This window comes from Bubalus bubalis, chromosome 10, assembly GCF_019923935.1.
Source record: "Bubalus bubalis isolate 160015118507 breed Murrah chromosome 10, NDDB_SH_1, whole genome shotgun sequence".
Lineage (NCBI taxonomy): Eukaryota > Metazoa > Chordata > Mammalia > Artiodactyla > Bovidae > Bubalus > Bubalus bubalis.
Genome location: NC_059166.1, coordinates 3,066,985 through 3,080,803, shown reverse-complemented (window position 1 = coordinate 3,080,803; position 13,819 = coordinate 3,066,985).

Genomic DNA, 13,819 nt, shown 5'->3' with positions numbered 1-13,819 from the left:
CTTAGAGCAAAGGTCAGTTCTTAAGCCTCAGCCTCAACTGACTTGCGATCATGTTGGACGGAGTCTTGGGTCCCCTTGCCGCCTGTGGACACACTGTCCCTGGCTTCCATCCTGCCTTCCTGGTCATTCCCTCTGGGTCACCTTGGTTGAATCTGCATCTCCCCATTTTCCTGATGCTGGAGTTGCCCATGGCTACCTTACCTACTCTGTCATCCACCTTCTTGGTGGTCTTACTCTGCCTCCTGGTCTTAAGTCCAATCTCAACCCTGAAGAGTCGGCATTCATATATTCAGCTCAGAGCTTTCCCCGAAATGTTGGGGTTGCCTGTCTCACTTGCACCTCTACCCGGGTGTCTAAAAAGCGCAGGAAACTCATCAGGACTCACTGGGTTCCTGATTTCACCCTCATCCCAAACCTGCTCTGCCCACAATTCTTCCCACCTCTGTAAAAGGATGTCTTATCCTCACTGTTGCCCTTGGGCCAAAATATTGGGGTACAGTTGACTCCTTTTGTGTTCACCTTCCACATTCCAGCTGTCAGCAATTGCTGTTCCTGCTACCTTTAGACCTGGACAGGCTCCACGGCCCCCACTGCACAGCCCAGCTCCACGGCCTCCTGCCTGGGCTGCAGTTCCTGCCCCTGCCCTGCCCGTGTGCCCGTCACATGGGTGTCAGAGCCGGTCAAGATGCAAGACCAGGTCTCTGGCTTCTCCCCTACAGTGATGCCGGGTCGCTACAGTGGCTGGCATCTCTCTCTGGCTCACCTTCTTCCTTCCCCACTCCCTGGTCCCCAGTCCCACTGACCTTTCCTGGAACCCACTCAGAACTCTTCCAGAACCCCCTCAGAACTTTCCTAGAACCCACTCATAACTTTCCTAGAACCCCCTCAGAACTCTTCTAGAACTCCCTCAGAACACCCTCAGAACTTTCCTAGAACCCACTCAGAGGTCTTCTAGAACTCTTCTATAACCCCCTCAGAACGTTCCCAGAACCACCTCAGAACTTTCCTAGAACCCTTCAGAACTCTTCTAGAACCCCCTCAGAACTTTCCTAGAACCCACTCAGAGCTCTTCTAGAACCCCCTCATAACGTTCCCAGAATCCCCTCGGAACTTTCCTAGAACCCCTCAGAACTCTTCTAGAACCCACTCAGAACTCTTCTAGAACCCAGTCAGACCTCTGCATCTGTGGATCCCCTCCGGACCCTCCTACTGAAGACCCTCAAGATGACCTCTCTTTCTCCTTCTCACCTCTACTCAAGGGCCTCCTCTGAGAAGCCCTGGAGGGCACCTTGCCGGGGTCCAGCCCCTGTGGATCCAGGGAATTCGAAGTGGGGACAGCGTCGGCAAGGATCAGGAAACAATTGCTTAATTAAACATTAATTAAGGATATAAAGAGTGGTTAAATAAGGATAGCTCAGTGAGGAAATTCAGTGGAGAAAAGAGGCTGAATAATTCAGCCAGAAGGTGAGAGAAAGAACGACATGGGGAGACCAAGTTTCGGTGAACAAGGCCCGCACTTTATTTTCCAAAGTAGTTTTTATACCTTAAGTTATGCATAGAGGATAATGGGGGAAGGGGTAGAGTCATGCAGTAAGCCAGGCTTTCTTCCTGCAAACTTATCATATGCAAAAGTTTAGGTGATTTGCATCATCTTCTGGCCCTGAGGCCTGTTAACATTTTAAGACCCTTTCTTCAGAAAACTTATTTTTCTCTAAAGGTGATTAGTCAGGCGCCACCCTCCAAAAGCATTAGATAAAGTTGCATTCCTAAAGGGCAAAGGTGTGGTGGGCTGTAACAAGAAAAAGAATTAACTCAAGGGTCCCAGGTTACAAACATTAAAGCTACTACTTACACCAATTATATTAATCAATACACTGCCAGGGACACAGCAGGTAAGGGATATGGAGACTTAGCAGCAAACATTGGCCCAACAAGTGAAAAACCCTTCACCAATACAATTTCTAATCAATTTTTTAACTGCTCAAAGGAATCTGTATTTAGACAGTTTAGAACATTTCATGCCTCTCACAGTTGGGAGGCTCTGAGCAATCACATGTGGCCGGAAAAACCTATTCAGGCAGGCTAGATGACTTCCAAAGGAGTTTGTAGGTTGAAACACTATCACACCCAGGAACTTTATTAACTGGAGCTGTAAGTTAATTCTTTTTTCAGAGAGAGGTAGTGGGGGACAGCCCCCCGTAAAGTCAGAGGTGTAGGTGAGAGCACAAAGCAGAAAATAGGCAGACTGGTTTTGGGGGTAGATGCTCGAGAATTTTCAGGGGGACTCCTGAGGCTCGATGATCCCACCTTTGCGTATGCCAAGCCTCCTTCCTCATGACCTTTGCCATGGGCGGAGCTCCTGCTCCTGGCAGCACCTCACCTAAAACTTGCCCTCAATTCCAGCCCCCGTCCCTGCACAGGAATAGCACTTCTGGCCACTCCTTCTGCTTTACTCATTTGCCTTGTTTATTCTGTCTCACCCTCAATTGCTAGCTTCTCGAGGACAGGGGGCTTTTGCCTTTGGTTGTAGGCTGCAGTCCATGGGGTCGCTGAGAATCGGATACGACTGAGCGACTTCACTTTCACTTTTCACTTTTCACTTTTATGCATGGGAGAAGGAAATGGCAACCCACTCCAGTGTTCTTGCCTGGAGAATCCCAGGGACGGGGAAGCCTGGTGGGCTGCTGTCTATGGGGTCGCACAGAGTCGGACACAACTGAAGTGACTTAGCATAGCATAGCATAATTGCATCAAAAAGTAGGCTTGGCCTCAGGGAAGTTCCTCACCTCACCATACATTCCGGAGATGCTGGGTTTGCAGGAGGAGAAGGGGATGACAGAGGATGAGATGGTTGGATGGCATCACTGACTCGATGGACATGAGTTTGGATAAACTCTGGGAGTTGGTGATGGACAGGGAGGTCTGGCGTGCTGTGGTCCAGGGGTCACAAAGAGTCAGACATGACTGCGTGACTAAACTGAACTGAACTGAGCCAGAAGAAGGTGGGCTTGGAGGCTGGCAGGCAGCCTCCATCTGTCACAATGGTCCCCAGATCAAATATCCATCTGGGAGGGTGGGACCCCCTACCTGAGACCCATCAGGCCTCTGGGTGACTCGGTTCTCTGCTCAGTCACTTTCTGCTTCCATTGCTTCTTTCTCTTTTTATCTCCCTGTTGGGTTTTTCTTTCCTGCTAAGCCTTAAGCCTGCTGTGCTCCACACAGAGGTAAAATGGACCCTGGCTGACCTGGGTCCTCAGAGACCACACTCTTTCCCTTGAGCCCTTTAGTAGTGGGTTCCCACCCTTCTCATCCAGAGAGTAAATACCCAGTTCCTGAAACTTTAGAATGCCCCCTGTGCACCCAACATTGTATTCATTCAGCAACCACTGAGCGTGGGGGCAGAGCTCGGAGGCCATGGTCTCTGCAGCTATCCCCGGGCACAGGAGAGGCCTTGAGGCTGTGGTGTGCCTGCTGCAGGTGGCCTGGCATGCTGGGGGGTCCCCCCACAGGAGGCCCCCCAGGGCCAGAGGCAGGAGAGGGATTGTTTGGAAGGCCCAGCGCTCCAGTGTCAGGCTGAGGAGTTGAAGCCATATCCTGAAGGCCCTGGTGGGTGGGCTTCCAGAAAGAGGTGGGGTGGAGTCCTCAGTGTGCAAGGGAGACAGCTGGGGAGTGGCGGAAAGGAAGCGGGACCAGAGGCAGGGCGAGTGGGTGGCCCAGAGGCTGTTTTCACGGATCCCAAGTTGAAGGAGGGAACCGGGCTGGCCGCGTGGGTGAGAAGAGGGAGGAGGTGAGGATGCCGGAAATAGTTCTGGGTGCTCATGTGCCGGCCCATCTTCTGAGTAGCATCTGAAAACTCAGCCCAGCTGAGCTGAGGATTCCAAGGAGGCTGATGTCAAGGAGCAGGCAGGCTGGCACCACTGGATGCCACAAGCAAGGGCAGGCTGAGATGGGTCACCCACTCTGCACATCCGGAATGTGTGCCCCTGTCACCTGCCGGCCTGAGCAGGTGAGGGGGCGGGGCTCGGGTGTGGACTCCGGGCAGGCCCCCTCGATCACCCTGGAAGGGGAGCCCGAGTTTCCTGCATGCTGGCCACCGCTTCCCCCAAATGCATCAGATGACGGGACATGATGTGGATGAGGCCCTTTCATTGAAACTGCCGAAAGGGGAAATGGACCAGTGATGCGAGCTAGCAAAGGCCATGGGCTCTGAGGGCAACACCCCAACTGCAGTCAGGACATCCTGGCTGTGACCTGGCCTTCCCCGGCTCCATCTAGAATAAAAGGTGGGGGGATTGCGGCGGGGGTGGTGGGCAGGCAGGCTGGAGCTTGTCCTGACACCTGCAAGGCTCAGCTTGAGGGGGCGGGGGCTGCCTCCCTCAGGGAGGGTTCATTCATTCCCCCTGGTTCTTGGAAGAGCATTTCCAGGTTCTTCTGGTTCCAAGAAGAAGTGAGATCTTTGGATAATGGGGTGTTAATTCTCACCGATTCCAAGAACAGTCTGGGGAAAACAAGCGAAATCATAGCAGGCTTCCGACCAAGTGTGCCTGCTTGGAAAGCAGGGGTGAGGACTCTGCTGACCGCCGAGCACAAGCATTTCTGCTCCTGGAAGAACTTGTAAGTTGTGGGAAGTGATTTTTCAAACGGGAATTGTAGACACAGAAAGTCTGAAAGCAGCTTATTTAACACTGTGAATGGGTTAAATAGAGTCTAATCACTGATTCGCAGAGTGGAAGGAACATTCAATTAAGTAATGAGACTAATCCCCTAGTCCCAAGTGCTGGGCTATGAATGAGGAAAATGAGGGCAAATAATGTAACTCCGCCAAACAGCAGTGGGCTTTCGGTGGTTTGTTTTCTTTTTAAAGGAAGGACAGTATAGCTGTGGACTGTGTTCAGAGTTTTGAACTGATCATATAAATGCGGAAATTTTATTACATCATGTCTGTTCCATAAGTAGTGTGGCTTAATTATGTTAAATATTTCATCTATTTAGAAGCCATCACTCACATTTTTTAGTCTTCTATTTGGAAATAATTTCAAGTAACAGAAAACTTGCAAGAATAAAAACAGTACAAGGACCTTTCTGATATCCAGACCCTCCTCTGGTGAAATGTTAGTCATATGCATGGTCTCTAGTTTTCTCATTAATGAAGTGTGCATCATCTCTTGGCCCTTTACCCCTGAAATACTTCAGTGTGCATTTCCTAAGAATAAGGATATTTCCTTATATAAACACAGCACTGTAGTCAATAAATAAACATCCCCGATAAAATACTTTTATCTCACCTCTGTCCATATTCCAGTTTTATCCATTGATCCAATGTCTTTTATTTATTTTATTTATTTTGCAAGGTAAGTTTTATTTGAGGCAAAATGAGGTCTGTAGCCCGGCAGACAGCATGTCAGGTAGCTCTGAGAAACTGCTCCAATCAGGTGGCGGGGGTGGGGGGCGGGCGGGAGGTCAATGTATGTGATTTTGGCAAAGGGGGAGTTGATGCAGTTGAACACTTATCCCTTCATGGTGACACCAGATCCAGCGTCTTTTAGACTCGATCTCCCCTCCAAAGCAGAATGCAGCCTGTTGTTGTTAAGTCAGTAAGCTTCATCCTGCTCTGTGACCCCATGGACTGCAGCACGCCAGGCTTCCCTGTCCTTCACGATCTCCCAGAGTTTGCTGATACTCATGTCCATCAAGTCAGTAATGCCATCCAACCATCTCATCCTCCGTCGCCCCCTTCTCTTCCCACCTTCAATCTTTCCCAGCATCAGGGTCCTTTCCAATGAGTCAGCTCTTCGCCTCCGGTGGCTGAGGTATTGGAGCTTCAGCTTCAGCATCAGTCCATCCAATGAATACTCAGGGCTGATTTTCTTTGGGATGGACTGGTTGGATCTCCTTACAGTCCAAGGGACTCTCAAGAGTCTTCTCCAGTCCCACAACTTGAAAGTCTACGGATAAGGATTTCATTGAACTGGCCCAGTCTTAGATTCTTTCACTCTGGAACATTTCCAGAACCCGTCTTTGTCTTCTACGATACAGACATTTTGGAGGACTGTGGACATCCCCTCCCCTCATTTTACAATAAACCGTTTCTTGGTGTGAGTCGGTTAGATGTTTCCAAAGGACTGGATTCGGGTGATCTCTGCTGGAACGCTGCCAAGAGGAGGCTGTTCTTTACCAGACTATCACCTCCAGAGGCCCCGATGTCCACTCGGTTCTCTCTGAGAATCTGAATCCTGGCCCGGCTCTTGGATGGCACGTCCACTGTGTCATCACGCGTTTGATCTCATGCTCGTGGCTAATAAGCATTCTGGGAAGAACGGCTACTATTCTGCTCCTCATTGAAATCTGCCCCGAATCTGAGGGTTATGACTTGGTCCGCTCCTGCCTGGACAGCTTGTGAACTCAGCGCACCTTCCACATTCACTCACCAGCCCTGGGATGGGCGAGAGCCTCCCTTCTCCCTGATTCACACACGCGTGTATCTGCTTATTTGTGATGTTGTGAGTATTGAAGTCTTAGGGACTCACAGATTCCCAGTTCTCATGGTTCATAATTCATTTCTTTCTTAAGATGTATTTTATTTATTTATGTATTTTTGGCCGCACTGGGTCTTCATGGCTGCACATGGGCTTTCTCTAGTGCTGAGTGGGAGCTGCTCTCTGGTTGTGGTGCCTGGGGTTCTCACTGTGGTGGCCTCTCTTGTTGCCGAGCACAGGCTTTAGGCACCTGGGCTCCAGGAGTTGCAGCCCCAGGCTCTAGTGTGCAGGCTCAGCAGTTGTGGTGTGCAGGCTTAGTTGCTTTGCATCATATGGGATCTTCCTGGGCCAGGGACTGAACCCATGTCCCTGGCATTGGCAGGAAGATGCTTAACCAGGATATTTGTTCCGTGCCTGCTTAGTTATGTTCAACTCTTTGTGACCCCATGGACTGTAACCCACCAGGCTCCTCTGTCCATGAGATTTCCCAAGCAAGAATAGTAGACTGGATAGCCATTCCCTTTTCCAGTGGATCTTCCCCACCCAGGGGTCAAGCCAGCATCTCCTGCGTCTGTTGCATAGGCAGGAGGATCCTTTATCACTGCGCCACCTGGACCACCAGGGAAGCCCTGTGATTCATCTCTGTATGCGGTTCTTTTGCTCATGTTTGGTCCATAAACGGATCTGTGAGGGTCCCTGTAAACGGGCTCCTGCCCACACATTGTTTGCTGAACTCTTCCTGACTGTTGGCACGGCAAGATGGTACAGGCTTATCTTGTACCATCCTTGCCTCAGCCTGAAATCAGCCATTTCTTCAAGGAGCGCTGGTCTTTGCAGTGGGATTAGAGACCAAGATCTGGGTACCAGGGCTGCTCACTGCTGCTGAGGGTGTCCTTTCTTCTTGGCCCTTGCAGCTGACAGATCTGCGCAGTTAGCACACACACTATGTACCTACACACGTACATAGGCAAACATACACGCACACATGTGTCAGGGTCTTTCCCAAATTTCCCATGTCATCAGTATGTGTCCCTTTATCACCGAGATGACCCCCCGCCCCGCCCAGCCACATCAAGTGCTCAGTCAGTCGCTCAGCTCCACAGTGGGTCTGAAAGCTGGCTTTGCCATTGGTGTTGTTTGCACGGCACAAGCAAACTCAAGGAGGTCAGGATTCCCTGCCTCCCAGCACCTCTCAGAGGACACAGTACCCAGAGGACACAGTACTCTAGCCAACCCTGTGTTCAGAAGATGCTGGTTGGTTCTGTCTTATGTATTCCCCTTCCATTTCCTCTCCTTTGAATGACGGATGACAGGATTCCTTTGTTTCTGTGTCCATTCAGGTTCAGAAGTTTCCCTTTTCCAGGCTCATTGGTTTAATTTTATTCTCTGAGCATGTAGGCTCCTGAATATGCTCCTGAAAGTCAAGACTAAATCTATGGAGAGAGGGTCCTCCGTCTAAATTCCTTCTACTCTATCTCTGCCCCCAAGCCTGGTTAGAAACCAGCTTCACTGTTTTCTGGTTTATCTCAAAATATCTCAAAACTTTCCTCTGTAAAGGTGAGTGGATATGTTTGTTTTCTTATTTTCTCTTTTTTTTTTTTTCTCCACAAAACTTATACTCTATGTGCTCTTTTGCAATTTGCTGTTTGTCATTAGTAACATCTCCTGGAAATCACTCCCTGCTGTTTTTCAATCTCTCTCTCTCTCAGTTTTTTTTTTTTTTTAAACTTTTGGCCGCACTCCAAAGCATTGGGACCTTATTTCCCAGATCAGGGATTGAGTCTGTGCTCCCTGCATCAGAAGAAGTCTTAACCCCTGGACTGCCAGGGAAGTTCCTCTTCCTCAGTTTTTAAAAACAACTCTATTGTATGTATGTCCTGTGCTTGGACATTAAGGCAATTTCCAAAACTTACAATAAGTGTGAAAAATTGCTTTGTGCATTTTTATTTTCATACTGTGGATGGTATAACTTCAGAGTAAATTCCTAGGAGTGGACTCGCTGGTTGTTGTTCAGTCGCTAATCCTGTCTGACTCTTGGGGATCCCATGGACTGCAGCACACCAGGCTCCTCTGTCCTTCACTATCTCCCAGAGTTTGATCAAACTCATGTCCGTTGAGTTGATAATGCCATTGAGCCATCTCACCCTCCGTCTCCCTCTTCTCCTCCTGCCTTCAATCTTTTCCAGCATCAGGGTCTTTTCCAGTGAGTCGGCTCTTCTCATCAGGTGGCCAAAGTTTTGGAGCTTTAGCTTCAACATCAGTCCTTCCAGTGAATGTTCAGGGTTGATTTCCTTTAGGATTGACTGGTTTGATTTCCTTGCTGTTCAAGTGTCTCTCAAGAGTCTTCTGCCGCACCACAATTCAAAAACGTCTATTCTTTAGCACTTTAGCCTTCTTTATGGTCCACTTTCACATGTGGACATGACTACTGCAAAAACCATAGCTTTGACTATATGGTCCTTTGTTGGCAAAGTAATATCTCTGCTTTTTAATACACTGTCTAGGTTTGTCAGAGTTTTCCTTTCGAGGAGCAAGCATCTTTTAATTTCATGGCTTCAGTCACCATCTACAGTGATTTTGGAGAAATCTGTCCAAAGAAAATAAGAAAATAAACCTGTCACTGCTTCTACTTTTCTCTATTTGCCACTAAGTGATGGGACTGGATACCATGATCTTAGTGTTTTTTAATGTTGCGTTTCAAGCCAGCTTTTTCACTCTCCTCTTTCACCTTCATCAAGAGACTCTTTAGCTCCTTTTCACTTTCTGCCATTAGAGTGGTGTCATCTGCATATCTGAGATTTTGATATTTCTCCCAGCAATCTTGATTCCAGCTTGTGTTGCATCCAGCTGGGCATTTCACATGATATATTCTGCATAGAAGTTAAATAAGCAGGGTGATGTACTATACAGCTTTGATGTACTCCTTTCCCAACCTCAAGCTGGACTGCCATGTAAATATAAATACAGTCTTGTTCAGTTCAGTTCATTCAGTCGCTCAGTTGTGTCGGACTCTTTGCGACCCCATGAATTGCAGCATGCCAGGCCTCCCTGTCCATCACCAACTCCCGGAGTTCACTCAAACTCAAGTCCATCAAGTCAGTGATGTCATCCTGCCATCTCATCCTCTGTCATCCCCTTCTCCTCCTGCCCCCAATCCCTCCCAGCATCAGGGTCTTTTCCAGTGAGTCAACTCTTGGCATGAGGTGGCCAAAGTACTGGAGTTTCAGCTTTAGCATCATTCCTTCCAAAGAAATCCCAGGGCTGATCTCCTTTAGGATGGACTGGTTGGATCTCCTTGCAGTCCAAGGGACTCTCAAGAGTCTTCTCCAACACCACAGTTCAAAAGCATCAATTCTTCGGCACTCAGCTTTCTTCACAGTCCAACTCTCACATCCATACATGACTACTGGAAAAACCATAGCCTTGACTAGACAGACCTATGTTGGCAAAGTAATGTCTCTGCTTTTGACTATGCTATCTAGGTTGGTCATAACTTTCCTTCCAAGGAGTAAGCATCTTTTAATTTCATGGCTGCAGTCACCATATGCTGTGATTTTGGAGCCCCCAAAAATAAAGTCTGACACTGTTTCCACTGTTTCCCCACCTATTTCCCATGAAGTGATGGGTCTGGATGCCATGATCTTCGATTTCTGAATGTTGAGCTTTAAGCCAACTTTTTCACTCTCCTCTTTCACTTTTATCAAGAGGCTTTTTAGTTCCTCTTCACTTTCTGCCATAAGGGTGGTGTCATCTGCATATCTGAGGTTATTGATATTTCTCCCAGCAATCTTGAGTCCAGCTTGTGCTTCTTCCAGCCCAGTGTTTCTCATGATGTACTCTGCATATAAGTTAAATAAACAGGGTGATAATATACAGCCTTGACGAACTCCTTTTCCTATTTGGAACCAGTCTGTTGTTGTTAGATATTATCAAATTCTTCAAAGGGTTTCCATCAGTTTACAATTCACCAATCATTTTCATTTCATAAAGAAAAAAATTCCCCAAATGTAAACAAATTTGCATTAGTGGAAAAAGAAAAGTTTTAAAGAAGTAATTTGCTTCACTGAACTGGTAAGGTTAGGGTCCAGGGTCTGCTTCATCCTCAGGCACCTTGGGGTGAGAAGCACTTACCAGAACATAATATAAACATGTGCCTCTATCACTCTTGTCTACTAAGCTGAGCACATACATTCTGAACCTGGTATTCTGCTATATTATGAAATAAATGTGCTGGGAAGAAATCAGTTGGAACCAGGCCTCATTTCTGTTCTCAATTCTGTCACATTCTTGCTCTGTGAGTTTGGGGAAGTCATTTGATGTCACTAAGACTCCTCTCCTCATCTGTAAGATGGAGATAAAAATAATATGTTCCCCAACTCCCTAATGGACCAGACAGAAATGTCTGGATGTTATCTATCTGTCTACAGGTCTATTAGTTGTTTCTGATTGTCCGATTTGTCCACAGTCTTTGAAACATCTTAATTCTAAGAAGTGGGGGTGAGGGAACATTTAATTGAAATGCTGCAAATCTGCATTTTTTGGTTCATTTTCATCCTCACCACAGTTAACACACCATTCAGCAGTGCGCTTTCATCTCTCTGGATCTTATCGCCCATCTTTATACTATAAAAGGGCTGAACTCCTTCAGCTGTAGATCCTGCCTTGTCCCAAAGCGTTCTGCTTCTTCAAGGAGCCTACGTGAAGCCCGCAGTGAGAGCGCCAGCAGGTCTGAGAGGAACGCCACACCCCCTCTTTAAAGAGCTTCACAAGAAATAGATGATTTCAAAATGGAACTTTAACAAAGAGGCCGATACAGTTCCTGAAAGTCTAAGGTCATCTTTCCACCCACGAGGGAAGGCACTAGCCACCTCTGATCCAGGGGAAAGCACTTAGGATTTTTTCCTTAAGACCTCGGATAATTATTTTGAGCTTAGTTGGCTCAAAAAGAAAAGATTAAAAATCTAAAAAAAAAAAAAGGCAAAGTGAGAAGAGGCTCTTTTGTGCATCTCCTGCCATTGTCACTCGGGGCTCAACTCAGGAGACCAAGAAATAAAAGCAGTCCCTCACCCGGCAGGAAGAGAGGAGAGACAAGCTGCAAAGGGGAGGGGAGGTATTCAGGATGCCTGACTGATTTCTAAATCCACCTGCACCAAAGATCCTGCTGTGTTGATTCCACCTCCGCTGGACTAGGTTTCCAGAAGGAGCCTGGGGTCCGCTGGCTCAGGCCGCCTCATGCGTGGATGGTGCTCATGGCCCCATGGGTCAGGCCTGGTTCACAACCCCAACCCAGCCAGGCCTAAATGGACCCACCGGGCGTCCCTGCTGGACCCCGTCTCCTTCTCCCAGCGGCTCTTAGAAAAACCCCACTGTTCTTCTCAACCCTCTCCCCGGCCTGGAAGCTATCAGGGTCGTAGACTGTCCCCTCCCCACGCCCAGGGGAGTTTCCGGAAAAGATGCCCGCGTGGGTTGCGTCCTGCCTCGGCCTTGTGCAACCCTCCCGGAAGGACAGCGCCCGCTGCCCTGGCACCAGCACAGGCTGCCGCCTCTGCAGCCTCGCCTCCTCCACCCGCTCCAGCTCCTCAAGCGCCGGCTGCCCTGAGGACCAGAGGCTGCACAGGCTGCCTTGCAGGACCGAGGCCCCTCCCTCGGCCAGGACACCCTGCCTGGGGCCCGACGACACAGCTAGCACCCCGCTCACTGCCGCTTGCCCGGGAAGCTCCCCGACTCTCTCCCCTCCTCCCTGGAGGACACGCCGCTCCATCCTTGGGCAGCACCCAGGGGGACCCCAGGGCACTGGCACAGTCAGGCTTCCGGAGCCGCAGAAACGCCACCGTCCTGCCCTCACAGAACAGCGAGTCTGGATGCGGGCTGCCTCCTTAGCTGGTCAGGGGCTCAACGATGCCCAAGCCGCCCCAGGCACCTCTTGGCCTTTTCTTCCTGATGGTTCCTTCATGGCAAGAATGGCTGCTTGGAGCCAGGCACCATTTCGTGTTCAAGGGATGAAGATGAAAGCAGAAAAGTGACAGTGACTGGCACCTGCTTTTTTCAGGAAAAAAGGAAACCTTCCCCAGAAGCCATTGGCTTCTCTTGCAGCTCAGTGGTAAAGAATCCACCTGCCAGTGCAGGAGACTGGGGTTCAATCCCTGGGTCAGGAAGATCCCCTGAAGAAGGGAATGGCAACCCACTCCAGTATTCTTGCCTGGGGAATCCCACAGACAGAGGAGCCTGGGGGGCTACATATAGTCCATGGGCTCCCAAAGAGTCAGACACGACTGAGCGACTGACAAAGAATAAATAAATATATCACTAACACTTGTGAAAATGCCTCTCTCAGATTTGAGATTGTTCTCAACATACTCACCAAGGTCTGAAATGTTGGAGATTCTCTTGCAAATCTGGAATGTTCCACTGAGAAATGCTTAGAATTTGACTAATGTACAAATCAAAGAACACACTGTCAGAGCACACAACCCATTTAAAATTAGATCTTTGGGGAAAGGTTTTCAATTACTTATTTTGGTAACCATGGCAATGCTGAAACAAATGTATACAGTAAGTGTGGTAAAAGGATTATTGTGGTATGTGTACGCACACATTCAACTCAAATGAAGATCAAAATGGAAAATTTAACACAACCGCATTATCTGTGGAAATTCTATGCACGTTGAGTACTGCTGCTGCTGCTAAGTCGCGTCAGTCGTGTCTGACTCTGTGCGACCCCATAGATGGAAGCCCACCAGGCTCCCCCGTCCCTGGGATTCTCCAGGCAAGAACAGTGGAGTGGGTTGCCATTTCCTTCTCCAATGCATGAAAGTGAAAAGTGAAAGTGAGTCACTCAGTCATGTCCAACTCTTAGCGACCCCATGGACTGTAGCCTACCAGGCTCCTCCATCCATGGGATTTTCCAGGCAAGAGTACTGGAATGGGGTGCCATTACCTTCTCCGATGCATGTTGAGCACAGATGGTAATAAATATCTTTAATTTATTTAAAATATCTTAAGGTCTCTTCAAAAAATTTTCCTGTGTCCACCAATTGGCTTTTATATCTTGAGACACATTTATGTTAAATACACTCTACAAACAGCTAATAAAATATTTCACCCACAAATAATTACAGAAGGAAACAATACAATCATCAGAGTTCATAGATGGCAGAAACTGGGAAACATACTGCAGGTGGGAAGAAAAATAAGAAAGAAAAAGAAAATCAGAAACATGACTGGAGACTCTTCTATTTGCTCACAGAAACAAGGATGTAAGACCCATCCTTCTCATGGGCCTCAAGTTCGAAGCAACCATGCCTGTTAACAAAGAGTTTGAACTTAAACAGCTGAACAAGCAA